Consider the following 22418-nt stretch of genomic DNA (forward strand, 5'->3'; position numbering starts at 1 on the left):
TATGTATTATACATGGAGATCATATCCCCCCTTATGTATTATACATGGAGATCATATCCCCCCTTATGTATTATACATGATGATCATATCCCCCCTTATGTATTATACATGGAGATCATATCCCCCCTTATGTATTATACATGGAGATCATATCCCCCCTTAGGTATTATACATGGAGATCATATCCCCCGCTTATGTATTATACATGGAGATCATATCCCCCCTTATGTATTATACATGGAGATCATATCCCCCTTATGTATTATACATGGAGATCATATCCCCCCTTATGTATTATACATGGAGATCATATCCCCCTTATGTATTATACATGATGATCATATCCCCCCTTATGTATTATACATGGAGATCATATCCCCCTTATGTGTTATACATGGAGATCATATCCCCCCTTATGTATTATACATGGAGATCATATCCCCCTTATGTATTATACATGGAGATCATATCCCCCTTATGTGTTATACATGGAGATCATATCCCCCTTATGTATTATACATGGTGATCATATCCCCCCTTATGTATTATACATGGAGATCATATCCCCCTTATGTATTATACATGGAGATCATATCCCCCCTTATGTATTATACATGGAGATCATATCCCCCTTATGTATTATACATGATGATCATATCCCCCCGTATGTATTATACATGGAGATCATATCCCCCGCTTATGTATTATACATGGAGATCATATCCCCCTTATGTATTATACATGATGATCATATCCCCCCGTATGTATTATACATGGAGATCATATCCCCCCCTTATGTATTATACATGGGGATCATATCCCCCTTATGTATTATACATGGAGATCATATCCCCCCTTATGTATTATACATGGAGATCATATCCCCCTTATGTATTATACATGATGATCATATCCCCCCTTATGTATTATACATGGAGATCATATCCCCCCTTATGTATTATACATGGATATCATATCCCCCCTTATGTATTATACATGGAGATCATATTCCCCCTTATGTATTATACATGGAGATCATATCCCCCCTTTATGTATTATACATGGTGATCATATCCCCCCTTATTTATTATACATGGAGATCATATCCCCCCTTATGTATTATACATGGAGATCATATCCCCCCTTATGTATTATACATGGAGATCATATCCCCTTATGTATTACACATGGTGATCATATCCCCCCTTATGTATTATACATGGAGATCATATCCCCCCTCATGTATTATACATGGAGATCATATCCCCCTTATGTATTATACATGGTGATCATATCCCCCTTATGTATTATACATGGAGATCATATCCCCCTTATGTATTATACATGGAGATCATATCCCCCCCTTATGTATTATACATGGAGATCATATCCCCCCTTATGTATTATACATGGAGATCATATCCCCCCTTATGTATTATACATGGAGATCATATCCCCCCTTATGTATTATACATGGAGATCATATCCCCCTTATGTATTATACATGGAGATCATATCCCCCCTTATGTATTATACATGGAGATCATATCCCCCCTTATGTATTATACATGGAGATCATATCCCCCTTATGTATTATACATGGAGATCATATCCCTCCTTACTCATTAGACTGGCTTTTGTTTGTTAAATGGTATTGTGTATTTATTTCACGTTTGCTTTTTGTATGCTATTTCCTTTTTCATGTTTCCTTTTCATCTAATTTTTTAATGGGTCTTACTAAGAGGAATATCAAATGTGATACCAGTCAATTTTAAGGGTGGAGCAACAAGTGTCTACAGAGGTCTTGGTCCGATGTCACTTTGCAGTACACTTGCATTGACTTGACACATTAAAGTGCCTACAGCTTCAACATTCTTTTTTGATGACCAGTGTGAAAGGAACCTTATTGTGTTTGGGTTGGATGAAGGTGGATCCATCAGAATCTCCAAATCATAACATAATGAATGAATCCAAAATTAATTTTGTTTTATTCATTATATTACGATTCGGAGATTCTGATTATTCCTTCTTCATCCAACCCAGAGTGCAAAAGTATTATCTTCTGAAATAATGAATTAACACATTAAGATCAATATAGCCATCTTCTGAAATTTAAGAACACGAATGGAACCAGAATTTACTAAACAAATCCGAATATATGAAATGAATCCGAATATACCAAATAAATTCTGAAAATTAATCATTCTAACAATGAATATGGCAAAACTATCAGCCACTTGCCTGCCGCCCCATAGCAGATGTACTGGTATAGGATGACTTCGCTGGGCAAAATCATGTAAATATACGTAATTCTGTATTTCTGGGTAGGGTGGTGCGCTGTGCTATTGGCTCCTGAGCATGTCAATCACTGGGTCCAGGACTCGGTGATCATCGGCAAAGCTGAGAGGGGAGAGATCTGTGTGTAAATAACACAGATCTCTCTCCTGTCAGCATGGACATACTGCTTCCTATCTCTCTGAGCAGCAGAGCTAGAAAGCAGCAGGTCTGCTTAGTAAAACATAACAGAGTACACAATAAAAGCTTTCCCTAACACACAGTTAACCCTTTGATTGCCCCAGATGTTAACTTCCTGGCCAATGACATTAGTACAGTGTCAGTTCTTTTTATTAGCACTGATCACTGTATTAGTGTCACTGGAGATGTCAGTCGCAGTTAGTAAGTTCCCACCAGGGACGGACTGACAACTCATGGGGCCCCTGGGCAATAGGGGATTATGGGGCCCCCCTGTCCTCGCCCACACCCAAAAAAGCCTATGAAAAAGCGAATGAAAGGTACCAGGGGCATCTGCTGGGGCCCCCTACTGACCCTGGGCCCTCGGGCACTTCCCGAGTGGTTAAATGGTCAGTCCGCCCCTGGTTCCCACCCAGTGTCAGAATGCCCGCCGCAGTCCCGCTATAAGTCACTGATAGCCACCATTACTAGTATTAAATAAATACAAATTCCAGTATATATACCGCCATTTGTAGACACTATAATTTTCACTAAAACCAATTAATATACACTTATTGGGCTTTTTTTTAGCAAAGACACAGCAGAATATATTTTGGCCTACATTTATGACAACATTTTATTTTTAAAAATTTTTTATTTGATGTTTTATATCAAAAAGTCAAAACTATTTAAAAAAAAAACAAAAAAAACCCATTTGTCTTTTTTTGTTTATAAAGCAAAAAAAAAAATAAAAATGCATTGGTGATCAAATACCACCGAAAGAAATCTCTATTTGTGGGAAACAAATGTATGTACAGTGTTGCATGACTGCGCAATGGTCAGTTAAAGTAACACAGCGCCATATTGCAAAAAAATGGCCTGGTTGGAAAGGGGGTAAGTGGTCAACTTAATGAACGAATCCGAAATGAAACAAATTTTTCCATCTCTAGTCTCAGTCAGCAGTAAGTGAATGTAAACACTTTCTAATGGTATACAAAGATTTAAACTTGGGCAAAAAGATTAAAAAAAAAATATATATATATATATATAAATATAAAAACAGGGAACTCGATGGACCACTTTTTTTTAATCTACGTTTGTACAGTATGTTTACATTCTGCTGCTGATGGTTTGTATTAGATTTACATACTTTTAAAGGTTTCAGACCAGAGTCTTGCCTACCAGGGTATTGTGGGAGGATGGTTTTGTTGCTGCCCCTGCACAGCCCGTACAACTGATGTAACGACCAGCCTAGCCTTCCCCAGGGTTTCCAGTGTTATTTTTCTATATGGACCAAAGCTCAATAAATCACAAACAGCTCAACCTTTTTACAGACACATCACCATGACAACATTGGACTTTTCATTACAGTCCTATAATTCATGTTTATCTAGTTTTCAGCAGGGATGCCGTATTATTAACATTGTAATAATGATATTTATTAAAGCTCCTTTCGGGGATGAAAATTATGCAGTCTCGGCCAAGAGCGTGCATGCAAGAGTGGCTACGCTTGGGCTCCATAGAGACTCCGTAAGCTAACATAGCCCATCCTATAGATAGGAATGCAAGACAAAATGAATTAAATAAATAACAGCCTGCACCAGGGGCGGACTGACAACTCATGGGGCCCCCGGGCAATAGGGGATCATGGGGCCCCTGTGTCCTTGCCCAAACAAAAAAACCTATGAAAAAGGTACCAGGGGTATCTCATGAGTCCCCCTTCTGACCCCGGGCCCTCGGGCAGTGCCCGAGTTTCCAAATGGTTAGTCCGCCCCTGGCCTGCACAGAGAAAGGACTAAGGAAGGTAAAAAGTTTTTAGTAGGGCTTCATGGCTTGGGTTTGGCTGCTATTCATAAAACAAGATAAGGTCTATCCAATTCCAGAAATCCACATGTATCTTAGATGGTAAGGAGATGGTAAAGAAATAGTCAACGCATTTCACTGGGCCAAAGAACCCCCTTCATCAAGGCTTTAAAAATGTATCAAAGAGTCTAATGTACTAAAACCATAACAGCTTTGATTTGGGAAATCTACATGTACTTGTATCTTAAAAAAGCACCAAACAACTATCTTCGGAGCCCAAATGATTTTTTGATATCAGCAGTTGGTAAAGAGATAGTCAACGTGTTTCAAGGGCATGAGAACTTTCTTCATCAGGACTTTAAAAATGTATCAAAGTGTCTAATGTACTAAAGACATAACAGAGCTTCAATCTGAGAAATCCACATGTACTTTACCTTAAAAAAGCACCAAACAACTCTCTTGGGAGTCCAAATGATTTATTTATATCTACAGATGGTAAAGGGATAGTCAGCGTGTTTCATGGGCCAAGAAACCCCCTTCATCAGGGCTTTAAAAATATATCAGAGTCTAATGTACTAAAAACATAACATCTTTAATTTTGGAAATCTACATGTACTTGTATCTTAAAAAAGCACCAAACAACTATCTTGGGAGCCCAAATGATTTTTTGATATCCACAGATGGTAAAGAGATAGTCAACGTGTTTCAGGGGCATAAGAACTTCCTTCATCAGGGCTTTAAAAATGAATCACAGTGTCTAATGTACTAAATACATAATAGAGCTTCAATCTGAGAAATCCACATGTATCTTAGATGGTAACGAGATGGTAAAGAAATAGTCGACGCATTTCACTGGGCCAGAGAACCCCCTTCATCAAGGCTTTAAAAATGTATCAAAGTGTCTAATGTACTAAAGACATAATAGAGCTTCAATTTGAGAAATCTACATGTACTTTACCTTAAAAAAGCACCAAACAACTATTTTGGGAGTCCAAATGATTTATTTATATCTACAGATGGTAAAGGGATAGTCAGCGTGTTTCATGAGACAGGAAACTCCCTTCATCAGGGCTTTAAAAATGTATCAAAGTGTATAATGTGCTAAAAACATAACCAAGCTTCTATTTGAGAAATTCACATGTACTTGTATGTTAAAAAAAGCACCAAACAACTATCTTTGAAGTCCAAATTTTTTAAATGGAACATCCACAGATGGTAAACAGATAGTCAACGCATTTCAGTAGCCAGAGAACCCCCATCATCAAGATTTTAAAAATGTATCAAAGAGTCTAATGGACTAAAAACATAACAGAGCTTTAGTATGAAAAATCCACATGTGCTTGCATCTTAAAAAAGCACCAAACAACTATCTTGAAAGTCTAAATAATTTTTTGATATCCACAGATAGTAAAGAGATAGTCAACATGTTTCAGGGGCCAGAGAACTCCATTCATCAGGGCTTTAAAATTTTATCAAAGAGTCTAGAGTACTAAAAACATAATAGATCTTCTGAATGATTGGTTCTTAACCAAGATATAAAATAGTGAATGTTTTTGTCATTAACAGCAATGCAGTAAGCCCAGAGCACAGTGAAAACAGACAATGCAAACAAGTGGGGAAGAGTGACCCTGTGGTGACAGGTCTCATGGAAAGAAGACTTGCCATAAGGTACATGCATGGATGTTTCTGGCTGATATACACTTCTCAAAGTCAATGAAACTCCTGGGATATTACTCTGGTCAGTTAAGTAGCAGGGGGGTTGTTAATCAGTTTCAGCTGCTTTGGTGTTAATGAAATTAACAACGGGTGCACTAGATGGGCAACAATGAGACGACCCCCAAAACAGCAACGGTTTTACAGGTGGAGGCCACTGACATTTTTTTCCCTATTCGTCTTTTCTGACTGTTTTTCACTAGTTTTGCATTTGGCTAAGATTAATGTCACTACTGGTAGTTTGAGGCCATACCTGGACCCTACAGAGGTTGCACAGGCAGTCCAACTCCTCCAGGATGGCACATCAATACGTGCCATTGCCAGAAGGTTTGCTGTGTCTCCCAGCACAGTCTCAAGAGCATGGAGGAGATTCAAGGAGACAGGCAATTACTCTAGGAGAGCTGGACAGGGCCATAGAAGGTCCTAAACCGATCAGCAGGACTGGTATCTGCTACTTTGTGCAAGGAGGAACAGGATGAGCGCTGCCAGAGCCCTACAAAATGACCTCCAGCAGGCCACTGGTGTGAATGTCTCTGACTAAACAATCAGAAACAGACTTTATGAGGGTGGCCTGAGGGCCCAATGTCCTCTAGTGGGCCCTGTGCTCACTGCCCAGCACCATAGAGCTGGATTGGCATTTGCCATTGAACACCAGAATGGCAGGTCCACCACTGGTGCCCTGTGCTTTCTACAGATGAGAGCAGGTTCACCCTGAGCACATGTGACAGACGTGAAAGGGTCTGGAGAAGTCATGGAGAACGTTATGCTGCCTGTAACAACGTTCAGCATGACTGTTTTGGTGGTGGGTCAGTGATGGTCTGGGGAGGCATATCCATGGAGGGACGCACAGACCTCTACTGGCTAGACATTGGCACCCTGACTGCCATTAGGTATCGGGATGAAATCCTTAGACCCATTTTCAGACCCTGCGTTGGTGCAGTGGGTTCCTCCTGGTGCATGACAATGCCCGGCCTCATGTGGCAAGAGTAAGCAGGCAGTTCCTGGAGGATGAAGGAATTGTTACCATTGAATGGCCTTCATGCTTGCCTGATCTAATCCAATAGAACACTTATTCGATCATGATAATATCATGATGTGGTCCATCCGACGCCACCAGGTTGCACCTCAGACCGTCCAGGAGCTCAGTGATGCCCTGGTCCAGATCTGGGAGGAAATCCCCCAGGACACAATCTGTGGTCTCATTAGGAGCCTCCCCCGATGTTGTCAGGCATGCATACAAGCACGTGGTGGCCATACAAACTACTGAGGACCATTCTGAGTTGCTGCAATAAAATTTCAGCAAAATGGACTCACCTGCTGCATTATTTTTTCACTTGGATTTTCGGGGTGTCTTTGAATTCAGTCCTCTGTAGGTTGATAATTGTCATTTCCATCAAACGATGGGGCGTCCTTACGTTCCTAACACATGACCCCATCCATGTCAGTATAGATATCCAGCAGGAAATTTTTCCTCGTTGAGATCTGATGTGTTTTCAAAGTGTTCCTTTTTTTTTAGTATAGTTGTAGGTGTAGGAAAGATCAGAGGTGTTGAGATGTCACAAGGCTCATTAAATCTCAGGAAACAATATTCATTTTTCCTCTCCCATCCCCACTTAGGGTTGTTTCACACCAAAAGGAGCATTCCATGTACATTTCCCGCACCACAGGTAAACCCGCTGCCCTTGGTTATCTTTATGTGGGTTCAAATTAATTTTTTTCCTTTTGTGTTTTTCTAATCCTTATTTTGATATTCACCTTTTTCTTGACGTCATTTGCATATTTATTTTGTCTTTCTACTTTCAGCACCTTTCTTTCTCTTGTAATATAATGATGTGCTTTCATTCTAACAACACTCAGCTGCTTTGTTTACATCACACATTGGAGTTGTTTCAGCGGGTGAGGAAGCATTAAAAACTCCCATCCTGATCTAGGTTCCCACCCTATGACTAAGCCCTGATGCAGGGGCGGACTGACAACTCATGGGGCCCCCAGGCAATAGGGGATCATGGGGCTCCTGTGTCCTTGCCCAAACTCAAAAAAGCCTATGAAAAAGGTACCAGGGGCATCGCATGGGGCCCCCTACTGACCCCGGGCCCTCGGGCAGTGCCCGAGTTTCCAAATGGTCAGTCCGCTCCTGCCCTGATGGGAGGGTTGAAACGTGTCAGTGGGCGTGGTTCTTGGTGGGGACACTGAGGAAGAGGCCACCCCATATAGCCATGTTACCCAGTTAGGAGAACGTTTTTTTTTTTCTACTTACACACATACTGCTTTTGGGCAGGTGCCAATGAATTGTTAATGGTACCCCAAACGCATCTCACAAACGCAGCGTATTTTGCCACCATCAAATTGCAGGGCATTGTAGTACCATGTGGTTTGGTGCAGTGCGATCTGAAAAAGTAGTGCTTGCACTAATTTCTCCATTTTCCAATGCATTTTGCAGCCTATTAAAAAAAGTGCTTGCAAAAGTGAACTGTGCTGGAATGCATGGGAATGTGCGCATTCCGGTGTGAACCGACCTTTATAGGTAATACCACTAGGGGTAGATAATCCAGGGAATATCCAATGGCCTCTTGGGGAATCAGGAAATAATTTTTCCTCCACTGGAACAAATTAGAACAAGCTTTAAAGTGGTTGTGAACCCTATACATACCCAGTGAAGTGACTGACTTCAGGTGATACACAGAGATGAAACACATCCTCCTACCAGGGGCGGACTGAAAACTCATGGGGCCCCCGGGCAATAGGGGATCATGGGGCCCCTGTGTCCTTGCCCAAACTCAAAAAAGCCTATGAAAAAGGTACCAGGGGCATCTCACGGGGCCCCCTACTAACCCCAGGCCCTCGGGCAGTGCCCGAGTTTCCAAATGGTCAGTCCGCTCCTGCCTCCTACATAGGTCGTACCTGTTTATCTGCAGTCTTCTCTTCTTTACAGCTTTTCAGGCTGTTCAAAGTCCAGAATTTATAAAGGTTTTCTGAGAGTTCAGAACAAAGGGGGCGGAGACCTGACATTATGCACTGCAGAGCTTAGTGTGGAGAGCTCTGAGAGCTGATTGGAGGGAAGAGACACACCCCCTCTACACAGCTCACAAGAACAGAGTTGAGGTTGTCTGTCTGTTAGAGGTCCCTCCCCTGTCACCATTTTTCTCTTAGTGTCAGGAAAACTTGTTAGAAGTAATTCATGCTGATAGCTGGAGATAGAGGAATGAAGCAGCAGACAGAAATTACATTTAGTGCTTTTAATTGAGAAAGGTACACACTATAGAGGGATATGCTTTGTTCATTTTTCATGACTGAGGCTTACAACCACTTTAACCTCCAAGTTCTCTGGGTGGGGTGAAATGCGTCAGCAAGGGCATTGCCTGGATGGAATCGAGCTGAAGCTGCTTTCATTGGTCTGACATTTGCGCTGTCAGCCTTTTGGCTTTTCTTCCCTTAGAGTGCATGCTTTATTGCTTTTCTTTTGCCTTTTTCTTGATAAACTGTGAATATAGGATTGTGTATGTGTAGATTTTTTAATTTTTTTTTCTTCTATTGGCTGAACTAGGTGGACTTGAGTAATTTTTCTAATGGACTATGTAACTACTGTATGTAGGCTGGCCTGTAGGGCTGATGGGTGGCCTGTAGGGCTGATGGGTGGCCTGTAGGGCTGACAGATAGCCCTGCAAATGCAAACAGCTGCAACGTGGCCTCCAATACTGCACTCTGGAAGAAGTCATTATAGTAATCATATGGCACAAAGGGCAGGGCTTCTACAAACAGACACCATTATTGATTGGTTCCTAGGCTAGCATGATGCCTAAACATAGCCCTACATCAAGGTGGTTATCTAGTGAATTTGATTGCTCTTGGTTAATTCAGTTCTTACAAAAATAACTTCAATAAGAGGAGGGTGAAAATTTTTGACTTTTTATAGGTTGGGTCATTATGGTAAAATGTAGAGTATGAAAAAAAATCAATGGTAATTGATTCAGAATTGGTAGACTAGACATTTATTTCCCTGCATTCATTCTGGCTTAACAAAGGTTCTCCATGGAGGTTTGGCCTGTCAGTTTCCTCTTGCTAATTTACGGATTGTTTTGCTAGAGATTGCATATCCGCTCCCCCTGCTTTACACAATGCAGCCAATCATATGCTAATGTGGATGTAAATGAAACTATGCAAGGGGAAAAATATCATGACTGCTGGCAGACTCTCTGTTATCCACTTCTAAAGTTAACCTGTTCGGTTTCTTGAAGATTTACGAAGAAGGAATCGGTAGTATGATTGACTTTGTAGAGGAGGTGGGTTCATTTCTAAAAACTGGTTTAGCCAAAAATAAATAAAGAAAGAAAAAGAAACTTGACCACCCAGCTTTCTTCTACTGCAAGCTGAACTATTAAACCAAACTACTGAGAGATACTGTATTAAATAAATGCAGTTTAATCCATTTATGTAATCATTAAAAATTAATTAAATGTATTTTACATACACTAGCATAAGTACCTGAATATGGCCTCCTCAAAAAACTACACTCCCTCGGCCTCAGAGATTCTGCTCTCTCCTGGCTCTCATCCTACCTGTCACAACGCTCTTTCAGCGTTACCTATAATGCTACCACCTCCCCCTCACTCCCCCTCTCTGTTGGGGTCCCTCAAGGCTCCGTCCTCGGGCCCCTTCTCTTCTCCATCTACACCTCCTCCCTTGGCCAACTCATACACTCTCATGGCTTCAACTACCACCTATATGCCGACGACACACAAATCTATCTCTCAACCCCCCACCTCACCCCCTCAGTCTCCGCCCGAATCACACACCTACTGAGCGACATATCAGACTGGATGTCGCTCCACTTCCTTAAACTGAACCTCTCCAAAACCGAGTTTCTTGTCTTCCCCCCAGCCCACCCCCCATTGACTTCTCCATCATGTCCAACAACGCCACCATCAAACCCGCCCCGCAGGCCAGAGTACTTGGTGTCATTCTGGACTCCAACCTATCCTTCCAGCCCCAAGTCCAATCTTTAACAAGCTCGTGCAGACTCCACCTCCGCAACATCGCCAAAATACGCGCGTTCCTAACTCCAGAAACCACTAAACAGCTCATCCACTCCCTCATCATATCACGACTCGACTACTGCAACTCCCTCCTCACTGGCCTGCCTCGCCGCTGGCTATCCCCGCTTCAGTCGATCCTGAATACGGCAGCCAGACTCATTCACCTTTCCAACCGCTCCGTTTATGTCACCCCCCTCTGCCAATCCCTCCACTGGCTTCCGATTGCGCAACGGATCAAATTCAAAATCCTAACACTGACGTACAAAGCTGTCCACCATACTGCCCCAAACTACATCACTGACCTAATATCCAAGTACCACCCAACACGCACACTCCGCTCCTCACAAGACCTCCTTCTCTCTAGTTCCCTGGTCTCCTCCTCCCATGCCCGCCTCCAGGACTTCTCCAGGGTGTCACCCATCCTATGGAACTCCCTGCCCCAACCCATCAGATTATCACCTACTCTCCTCTCCTTTAGGCGCACCCACCTCTTCAGGGAAGCCTACCCCACCCCCTGCTAACTTGCCGACCTCCTCCACTCTTCCTACCACTCCATCCCCCACAGCTATCTCCTCCTGTGCCACCATCCCCTCCCTCCTAGATGTAAGCTCGAAAGAGCAGGGCCCTCAATCCCCTCATGTTTTGCATTGTATTGGTATTGTTCTGTCCCCCATTGTAATGTACAGCGCTGAGCGAACTATTGGCGCTTTATAAATACTGTATAATAATAATAATAATCCCATGCACAACTGCTATCAGAGTGGGATGGGCAGTACTCTGAGCCAATCAGGGCTTTATTTCCCTTTCCCGCGTTGTCATTCTAAAGCTAGGTTCAGATCTTTGCATGTCTGGAATGCGTGCAAAATTGCACTTTTATGACATGCAGAAAAATATTCTGCCCTTTAGCAGAAGCATGACAGTGCCATAATTCGTTAATGGCATTTCCATGTATCTGCAAACTCATACATTTTCGTGTGTGACAAACCACATGGTGTGATGCATTTTTGGAAAAGAGTCAAGGACTTATTTTCTGTGTGTAGGGCGAACTATTAAAATGGAAGGGGCTACCCTACACATGACACATGGGAACGCACAAAAACCAAAAAGAAATATGCCTAAGCTTGGTAGCACATGTAGGTGTGAACCAAGCCCAAGGGCTCCTACACATCAGTTGCGCAGATCCAGCCCAGGACAAGGCAAAATGCCTTGTTCCCTGAGGGTAGTTAACACCACTACATTGCAGCAGGTTGCAGTGCTAGCTACCACATTGTAACACAGCTTTGTGGATATGCAGTGGTAGGTGTTGGAATAAGCATAGGTGGGCAGGAAAACCCACAACTCTTAGAAAAATAGGAGCAAAGCAAGGGTGGGAAGAAAACCCAAATCTCCTGGGCAGGCTGGAGTTTCTGTGTCTGCACACCTACTCTGGTCATTATGATTGGGTCACACTCTCTCTGTTGGGTTTTTTATTTACCTTCTATCATGGAGAATGTTATGGCAGATACTGGAACAAGCAAAGGTGGCCAGGAAAACCCACAAATCTTAGATAATAGGAGGAAGCAACAGTGGGCAGGAAAGTCCAAAACTCTTAGGTAGACAGGAACAGAGTTTGGATCTATGACAGGTGGATCTCAATGTTGAGGTTTCCAACACATACAAAGAGCCAGGGCTCAGCTAAGCCCACCACGCTCTACAAAAATTACCCCTAACTCCAGTCTCTGTTCACCCCCCCCCCCAACCCCATCATAAGTATACAATGCTTTTTTAATGTTACTTTTTTCTGATGTTTTCTGGCCAGTAATGTGACACACTGGGTCATCTTCTTCCTCCATTGATGCATTGTTAGTGCAGGTCACCATGCCGTCACACCCTGCACTCACATTTTTTTCTCAGCAACTCAACTCAACTCAACTGACATCTTGTGGCCAAAAAAGAAGGACATGATTTCAGATTGAAAATGAGTATTGCTGTCTGAATTGTTTTTCTTAAAACCTTGGGAACACTGTAAGAAAAATAGCTCAAGGTTGTGTTTTAAAGCATTTGTATGAAAACTGTTATCTCAGACCAATCCTGATTGATGGCATGCAGCACACAATGAAATGACGTTGTCTTTGTGCTTCCATTCATGAAGGCAATGATGGCTGTAACACAGTCTGGTGCACTTGCATCCCCTGTGCCTTCTGTTTCTTCATTGCTCACAGGCCTTAACTTTCCATTAACAAGGACACCAGAAGCAGTAGATGAGATCATGAGATCGGAACCCACTCAAAATGACCAGGAAATTCTCATAAAGCAGGCCCAGCCATTTTTCTCAAGCCAATAAATATTCATTACATGTTCATCTTGGAATATGAATTTCAATCCATTTGCTCCCACAGCATTAAAAAGAGATTAGAGTTGAAATTGTCATCTTAAATCCCAAACACACACTTGAGCAGGACCAGTTCCCAGCGGGAAAGGAAAAAAAAAACATGTCTGCACATTGGCTCCTTGCACATGATGTATAAATCTGACAGGAAGACACGTACAAGCCACATGTGACAGATTAAACAGGGAGGCCGCAGACAGCTGTCGTGTGTGAGATGTTTTGCAGCCTTACACTGTGATCTCCAGATGAGCTGACAGTAAGATGGGTTCACACGTAACAATGATTGAGGTTAATGGTACAGTGTGAAGCTGGGAGAACATTAACTAGAGTGCTGCAGATTATTGTTTAGTTGACGAGAATGTCCACATCAGAGTTGAGAATGTGTTACACGTATTTCAGATGGTGCAGTAACTATAGCTTGTTGAACATGAGATTTGAAGACTGTAGGAGGTGACCCATAATAAATGCTTAGTTATCCCTGCTTAGGATAACAAGGTCTGAATAATTGGATGTTGCTGATTAATGAGGGTGCAGGCTGGGGAAAGGCTCCATACAAATAGGAATAGATACCTTGACTCCTGCACACCTTGCCCAGCCCAAGTTGTTAGCAAAAGCAGCCTCAGCTTGATTCATCCAAGCCATGCCCCCACGGCTTGGCTTGGATGAATCAAGCTGAGGCTACTTTTACCTTCCAACCACTCAGGCCAGGTGCGGTGTGCGGCAGTTGGGGTATCTCTTCCTATTTGTACTGTGGGAGTGCTTTCAACTTAAAATAACCTGTCTCAGCTTGGCTTTTCCAACAAACACAGTAATTGTTTTTTAGGGCTGATTCACACCATGTACCGAGTGATGGTGTGCGCTCGCATTAATGTAAAACTTGTCTGCATTTTTACTTTGCGAAACTCACCATACCATGTCAATGCACTGTAATGCATGGAGTTGAACAATATATTGTTTTGGGACATTTCAATATAGTTAGAAGTGTACTTTTTCTCCTGAAGGAATCCTAGAGATGTCTAAAGGAACCCAGTACATATCTTATGGTAATGTCCCTTATTATGGACTTTTTGGAGAGAAGTTCAAAGAATAATTCTCCAGCTTGTAGACATTGGCAAAGATCTCATTGGCTACTTACAACACGTATTTGAAACAATATAAGTCCTCCGTGATGGTCCATTTCCTGAACGATGCACGATCATGCATTCCAAACCTATGTAAGCAAACAAAACTCCCATGATAGGCCAATGGTTTTCCAGAATAAATTAGATTAGGTTATTGGAAGAGTTGATGGCGACACTGCACAACAAGGAGACTACATTTTGAGATATCTGGCTTCCACGGGCAGCAATTACCTGCTCTGCATAATACACTACTATTCTGCATCCGACATGAACCTCCCTGTCTGGTTATCTACCTTGGCTCTGGGGAAGGCTTTCTCAGGCTCAGTGGGCAGTGTTGGCTTTGATCAGGCACTGATGTTTGATGAGGTCTGGATCGCAGTCTCCACTCTAATTCTACCCAAAGGTGTTGATGGTAGGTGGTGATCGGGTTGAGGTCAGGACTCTGTGCAGGCCAGTCAGGTTTCTCCACCCCAAACTCGCTCCTCCATGTCTTTATGGACCTTGCTTTGTGCACTGGTGCGCAGTCATGTTGGAACAGGAAGGGGCCGTCCCCAAACTCTTCCCACAAAGTTAGGAGCATTAAATTGTCCAAAATGTCTTGGTATGCTGACTCCTTAAGAGTTCCCTTCACTGGAACTAAAGGGTCAAGCCTAACCCCTGAAAAACAACTGTTGATGGGCTAATCTGAAGGCTACACAAAGTTTGGAGGTCTTTAGCTATTGACTCTTCAGACAGTTGGTGACTTCTGTGCACTGCACGCTTCGGCATGCATTGACCCCACTATGTCATTTTACGTGGTCTACCACTTGGTGGCTGAGTTGCTGTTGTTCCCAGTTGCTTCCACTTTGTTATAATACCACTAACAGTTGACTGTGAAATATTTAGTAGGAAGGAAATTTAATGGATGGACTAATTGCACAGGTGGCAACCTATCACGGTACAATGCTTGAATTCACTGAACTCCTGAGAGCGACCCATTCTTTCACAAATGTTTGTAGTCTGCATTCCTAGGTGCTTGATCTTATACACCTTTGGCCATGGAGGTGATTGGAACACCTGGATTCAATGATTTGGTGGGGTGTCCCAATACTTTTGGCAATATAGTGTGTGTGTATATATATATATATATATATATATATATATATACACACAGGGTTTAGACAAAAAAATGGAAACACTACATGATTTGCAGGTGTGGAAGTGACGATATGTTTCGCGTTAAGAGCGAAGTGATGTAACATTCTTTTGCTTCTGCTGTGTGATGAGACACCTAGCGAACAGGTGGGAAGCCTCACTTTCCTCATTCACTGCATGTGCAGCTTTATTTTGCTGTGTTGCGAGGTACAGTATAAAAAAAAACATTGTCTGATAACCATAAGAGCAGCCGACAAGATCAACTGACCGAAAGAGATAAAAGAACATTGTGTAGGATTGTGACCCGGAATAGGAAAACAACTATTGCAAAAGTAACTGCAGAGGTCAATCTCAATCCTGTGAAGGCTTCCTGTCCCATCCTGCCTCCAGAGGTTTCCTGTTAGCTAATGAGACAACTAGGGTTGCACTGATACTTGTACTCGTGCAAATGCTCCAATACCTTTGTGGTGTGATTTGAGCCCATACAAAATGAATGTCTTCAATTTACAAGCTGACCTCAATCCTCTTTTTAATTGGTAACTATGTGGCAAATGAGGTTTAATGTTGATAAAGGTTCTGCACTTGGGGGCTAAGAATATACATGCATCATATATACTGGGGGGGTACAACTGGGGGGTCAATGGTGGAGAAGGATCTGGGGGAATCACTGGTGGAGAAGGATCTGGGGGTTCTGGTAGATCACAAGCTTTATAATGGCAGCAATGCCAGGCTGCGGTTTCTAAAGTGAGCAAAATCCTCTCTTGTATTAAAAGAGGTATAGACTCCAGAGAGAGAGATATCATTACCCCGGTACAAATCATTAGTAACACCTCATCTGGAATATGCAGTTCAGTTTTGGGCACCAATTCACAAAAAGAACATTGGGGAACTGGAGAAAGTACAGAGAAGGGCAACCAAACTGATAAGAGGCATGGAAGAGCTCAGCTATGAGGAAAGATTAGAGGAACTGAATTTATTCTCTCTTGAGAAGAGGAGATTAAGGGGGGAAATTATCTGCATGTATAATACATAAGGGGGATATGATCTCCATGTATAATACATAAGGGGGGATATGATCTCCATGTATAATACATAAGGGGGATATAATCACCTTGTATAATACATAAGGGGGGATATGATCTCCATGTATAATACATAAGGGGGGATATGATCTCCATGTATAATACATAAGGGGGGATATGATCACCATGTATAATACATAAGGGGGGGATATGATCTCCATGTATTATACATAAGGGGGGATATGATCACCATGTATAATACATAAGGGGGGATATGATCTCCATGTATAATACATAAGGGGGGATATGATCTCCATGTATAATACATAAGGGGGGATATGATCACCATGTATAATACATAAGGGGGGATATAATCACCTTGTATAATACATAAGGGGGATATGATCTCCATGTATAATACATAAGGGGGGGATATGATCTCCATGTAAAATACAAAAGTGGGGATATGATCACCATGTATAATACATTAGGGGGATATGATCACCATGTATAATACATAAGGGGGGATATGATCTCCATGTATAATACATAAGGGGGGATATGATCTCCATGTATAATACATAAGGGGGGATATGATCTCCATGTATAATACATAATGGGGATATGATCTCCATGTATAATACATAAGGGGGGATATGATCTCCATGTATAACACATAAGGGGGGGATATGATCTCCATGTATAATACATAAGGGGGGATATGATCTCCATGTATAATACATAAGGGGGGATATGATCTCCATGTATAATACATAAGGGGGGATAGGATCACCATGTATAATACATAAAGGGGGATATGATCTCCATGTATAATACATAAGGGGGATATGATAACCATGTATAATACATAAGGGGGGATATGATCTCCATGTATAATACATAAGAGGGATATGATCACCATGTATAATACATAAGGGGGGATATGATCTCCATGTATAATACATAGGGGGGTATATGATCTCCATGTATAATACATAAGGGGGGATATGATCTCCATGTATAAATACATCAGTGGTTCATATAGTGAACTCGGTGTAGAGTTATTCACCCTGAGGTCATCACAGAGGACAAGGGGGCACTCTTTAGGTCTGGAGGAAAAGAAATGTAATCTCCAAACACGGAAAGGTTTCTTCACAGTGAGAACTGTGAGAATGTGGAATAGACTCCCTCAAGAGTTGGTTCTGGCCAGCTCAGTGGATTGCTGTAGAAAGTCCTGGATTCTTTCTTAGATACACAGAATATAACTGGATACTAACATTTATAGGTAAAGTAGTCCCAGGGAATATCTGATTGCCTCTTGGGGGATAAGGAAGGATTTTTTTTTCCCCTGCAGGAGCAAATTGCATCATGCTTTGCCGGGTTTTTTTTTGCCTTCCTCTGGATCAACTGTGGGTATAGGATTATAACTTTTTTTTTATGGTTGAACTGGATGGACTTTTGTCTTTTTTCAACCAGATAAACTATGTAACTATGTAAACATGAATGCGGTTCAATTCCTGTCTGAATCACATGCCATTTCCCTGTGGGTGCAGTGCGAGTTGCAGTGCCATTGGAGCCATTCATTTTGTAATGGTCGAGATCTCACAGCAAAGGTATCGGTAATCGGTATCGGCGAGTACTGGCACTTGCTGATAAAAAAATGGTAGTGGTGCAACCCTAGAGACAACCCATCGTGGTAATGGGTCAATAGAAATGTTGGGGGTGGGGGTTGGTGTTGATGGGAAGATTCAACACTCTCAGAATGGCCTTGGATTCGGCAGTATCTGTAAGCTTTTAGAGACTGAGCCGATATGCGCACTTCCAAGTGTCTATAATTTATACTGGCTTTTTTATTATTTCCCGACAGTCTCTTTTAGGTGAACATTACAATAATATGGCAAAATTGCAGTATTCTCACTTACAGAAGGCTATCATTTCCCTTTAACGTACAAGCAACTAGTGATCTTGCAGGAGCTCAACAGATCAGCTGGGTTCTACACTGCGTTGATTATTTTAATAATAGATACAAGGAAAAAGCAATCTTCCTCCACTCTTCCCCCGATCTCCCTGAGGAATCACCTTCTGCGAGAAGCCATTTACTCCCACAGAGTACTGTAGAAGCTCCTTCTGAAACATACCATTTGTGATACCAACCTCATGCTGGTAAAACTTGTATTCTTGAAAAAAAGTAATTAATGCAGAAAGAATAAAACCAGGGGACGTCAGCGCTCATCATAAGAAGCAAAGATCCATCAGTTCCCTAGCAGTGGGGCACATGAAAATAGCCTACACCCCCTACTGCCTTCTAACAAGCTATACAACAAACTTTGGTAGCTTTAGAGGCGTGTCATTAGGATTCAACATTATTTCCGAGCAAGACTGGGAATTGCCTTGCTTGCAAAATATTGTCTTCTGTTCAGCCAGTGTTGTGATCCAGACACCCCTGCCAGATAACTCGGCTAACTAGGCAAAAGCATTGTGCCTCATTATATTTAAGTGGAAGTAAAGTCTACAATACATTTCCTCAAACTGAACCTTTCCAAAACCGAGCTCCTGATTTACCCCCCAGCAAGCGCACCCCTCCCCACCGTCTTCATCACGACCAACAATGCCACCATCAGTCCCACCCCGCAAGCCAAAGTCCTAGGTGTCTCTCTAGACTCAAACCTGTCCTTCCGACCCCATGTCCAATTGTTGGCAAACTCATGCAGGCTCCACCTCCGCAACATCTCCAAAATACGTTCGTTCCTAACCCCAGACACTACTAAACAACTCGTTCACCTTCTTATTATCTCACGTCTGGACTACTGCAACTCCCTTCTCAGCAGCCTACCTCATCACAGACTATCCCCGCTTCAGTCTATCCTGAACCCAGCGGCCAGACTCATCCACCTTACCAACCACTCCGCTTCTGCCACCCCCCTCTGTCATTCCCTCCACTGGCTCCCGATTGCCCAACGCATTAAATTCAAACTACTAACACAGACGTACAAAGCCATTCATAATGCTGCCCCAAATGACCTGATAACCAAATACCACCCAACCCATACTCTTCGCTCCTCAGAAGACCTCCTACTTTCTAGCTCCCTGGTCTCCTCCTCCCATGCTCGACTGCAGGACTTCTCCAGGACTTCCCCCATTCTCTGGAACTCACTACCCCAATCCATCAGACTGTCACCTACCCTTCTGCTTTGAGTTGTTCTTTGCCCTGAGTAGCTAGTGGTATACATTTTTTTGAAGGTTCTGAGACCCTTTGCTGGGGTAGTCATGACCTGTCATGACGTTTCAAATCTTTTTTTTTATGTATATTGTTTGTCATTTACCATATCCCAAAATAATACAAACAAGTGGATCCTGAGGAAGTAACCTAGGTGCAAAACGCGTCGATCCACCATGATTTGTAGAATGTTCATTATATGGTATGGATATGGTTTTTAATTGTATTTTAACTTACAAATAAAGCTGCATTTGATCTTTATGTAAACTGGTATTGTTGGCACATTCAAAATCTCATTCCTATGGGTCAGTCAAAAACTCTTTTCTTATTTACACTCTATTATTATTATTATTATTATTATACAGTATTTATAAAGCGCCAATGGTTCGCTCAGTGCTGTACATTACAAAGGGGGACAGAACATGTGACAGAACAATACCAATACAATGCAAAACATGAGGGGATTGAGGGCCCTGCTCTTTGGAGCTTACAATCTAGGAGGGAGGGGATGGTGGCACAGGAGGAGATAGCTGTGGGGGATGGAGTGGTAGGAAGAGTGGAGGAGGTCGGCAGGTTAGGAGGGGGTGGTGTAGGCTTCCCTGAAGAGATGGGTTTTCAGGGTGCACCTAAAGGAGAGGAAAGTAGGTGATGATCTGATGGGTTGGGGCAGGGAGTTCCAGAGGATGGGTGACACCCTGGAGAAGTCCTGGAGGTGGGCATGGGAGGAGGAGACCAGGGAACTAGAGAGAAGGAGGTCTTGTGAGGAGCAGAGTGTGCGTGTTGGGCGGTACTTGGATATTAGGTCGGTGATGTAGTACGGGGCAGTATGATGGACAGCTTTGTACGTCAGTGTTAGGATTTTAAATTGATCCGTTGCGCAATCGGAAGCCAGTGGAGGGATTGGCAGAGGGGGGTGGCGGAAACGGAGCGGTTGGAAAGGTGAATGAGTCTGGCAGCCGTATTCAGGATCGACTGAAACGGGGATAGCCAGTGGCGAGGCAGGCCAGTGAGGAGGGAGTTGCAGTAGTCGAGTCGTGATATGATGAGGGAGTGGATGAGCTGTTTAGTCTAAAGAAGACTTTGAGTAGGCAGGTAGTTTTATTTTATAGCAGAAAAGGTATTGCATGTCCACAATAAAGAGCCCACTTGCTTACAGGCTTTTATATGGAGAGTTTAGTTCTGCTTTAACTTAAACCCTTTCTTTGTCCATATAGTCAGGGATGGGTGTTGAGGAGCTCCTAGTTTGAGCACTCCGATGTCTTTTTGAAATGCTTACTGGTTAAGAACGTCAAATAAAGCCAACACATTTCTGCCCCATAAAGGGCAAAAAAAAAGGTTGATATAGCTCCTACCCTCACTAGCAGCATATACTCACCTTGCCTTTTCTCCTCTTGGGCATGTGACCCGCTCTTGCTTTCTCATGGGACCTCTTGATTTGCCAGTGGTGTCGGGGAAGGAGTCCATAGCCCTGCCTGAATGTGTGAACACCAGCAGGTCAGTTTTGAGCATACCAAGAGCTTTCTTTACCCAGAAAAGGCAACAGTGTGAGAGAAAAGTCTTTAGCCCCCCCCAAAAAAAATTGTTTTCTGTAATGGATTATAAAGTAAGGAGTGTATCTAAATCTGCTAGTATGGCTAAGACTCCCCTCCCCCCAGACTGACAAAGCTGCTGTCCAAAGGTGTCCCGTGCTCCTTCATTCAGAGTGGAGGTGTTAGCCATAGCAGCGAGCCGGCGCATGCGCGGTGTGCCGATCCACGCTAGCCGGCGGGTACTAGGACCTGGGCGGCGGCGGCCGCGCATGCGCACTTGCGATTGCGGTTGCCCGCCTGGCACCAATGGCAGGGCAGGGCACACTATTTAAACCTGCCCTGCACAGACTCCCATTGCCGTATGGTCTGATTGTTTCCTGTGTTCCTGCCTTGTGATTCATTGCTGACTTTGCCTGATCCTGACCTCTGCTGACTTCTCCTGCTCTGACCCCCTGGCTTATTTTGACCTCTCTTCTGGACATTCCCTATTTTGATCTGAACTCCTGTTGCCGACCTCGGTGACTGACCCGACTACTCTTCTGCCTGCTGCCTGGTACTTCGCTGACCCCACTGTTACCGACCCGGCCCGTTTGACCACGCTCATCCATCCATCCTGCACGGATCCAGCCATCCCTGCTTCCGCCTTCTGCCTCTTCACGTCAGGCTCTCTGCCTGCATAGACCCCTGGCAGATTCCTCTACCTCAGGCAGGTGTATCAGGGGCCGCGACCTGGTTCCTGTCTGCTCCAAGTCCATCCCCACCATCAGGGGCCCTGGTGAACAAGCAGACTGGGGCATAGACTCCGTGCTCTGGGGAATCCTGTTCTGTGGACTGCTAGAAGTACTGCCAGGCGGTTGCTAACAGGAGGCATTGTAATACAGGAAGTGTGTTACTGGCCAGATCACCAGGTAAAAACAGAGGGGGGAAAATGCCTAAAAAAGAAAACTAATGCAGCTGCCAAATCTAAGGAATGGTAATCTTTAATATATCACATTTCTGGTTTGGAGTGTAATACCACTTGAATTGA

General features: G+C 43.1%; 1 protein-coding gene across 3 annotated transcripts in view; it reads left to right on the plus strand.

Annotated features, from left to right (window-relative positions):
* Positions 1–22418, plus strand: part of SYT3 (synaptotagmin 3) — a 379591-nt gene that overhangs the window by 69482 nt on the left and 287691 nt on the right. For 2 of the 3 annotated variants that reach the window (XM_089655190.1, XM_089655188.1), the window contains exon 2: positions 5821–5922. The exons of the other annotated variant lie outside the window; for it this stretch is intronic. The gene's annotated coding sequence lies outside the window, so the exon portion shown is untranslated. The remainder of the gene's footprint in view (positions 1–5820; positions 5923–22418) is intronic. 3 annotated transcript variants of the gene reach the window in all.

This window comes from Staurois parvus, unplaced genomic scaffold (assembly GCF_062004578.1).
Source record: "Staurois parvus isolate SC_StPar_1 unplaced genomic scaffold, SC_StPar_1.0 ptg000827l, whole genome shotgun sequence".
Lineage (NCBI taxonomy): Eukaryota > Metazoa > Chordata > Amphibia > Anura > Ranidae > Staurois > Staurois parvus.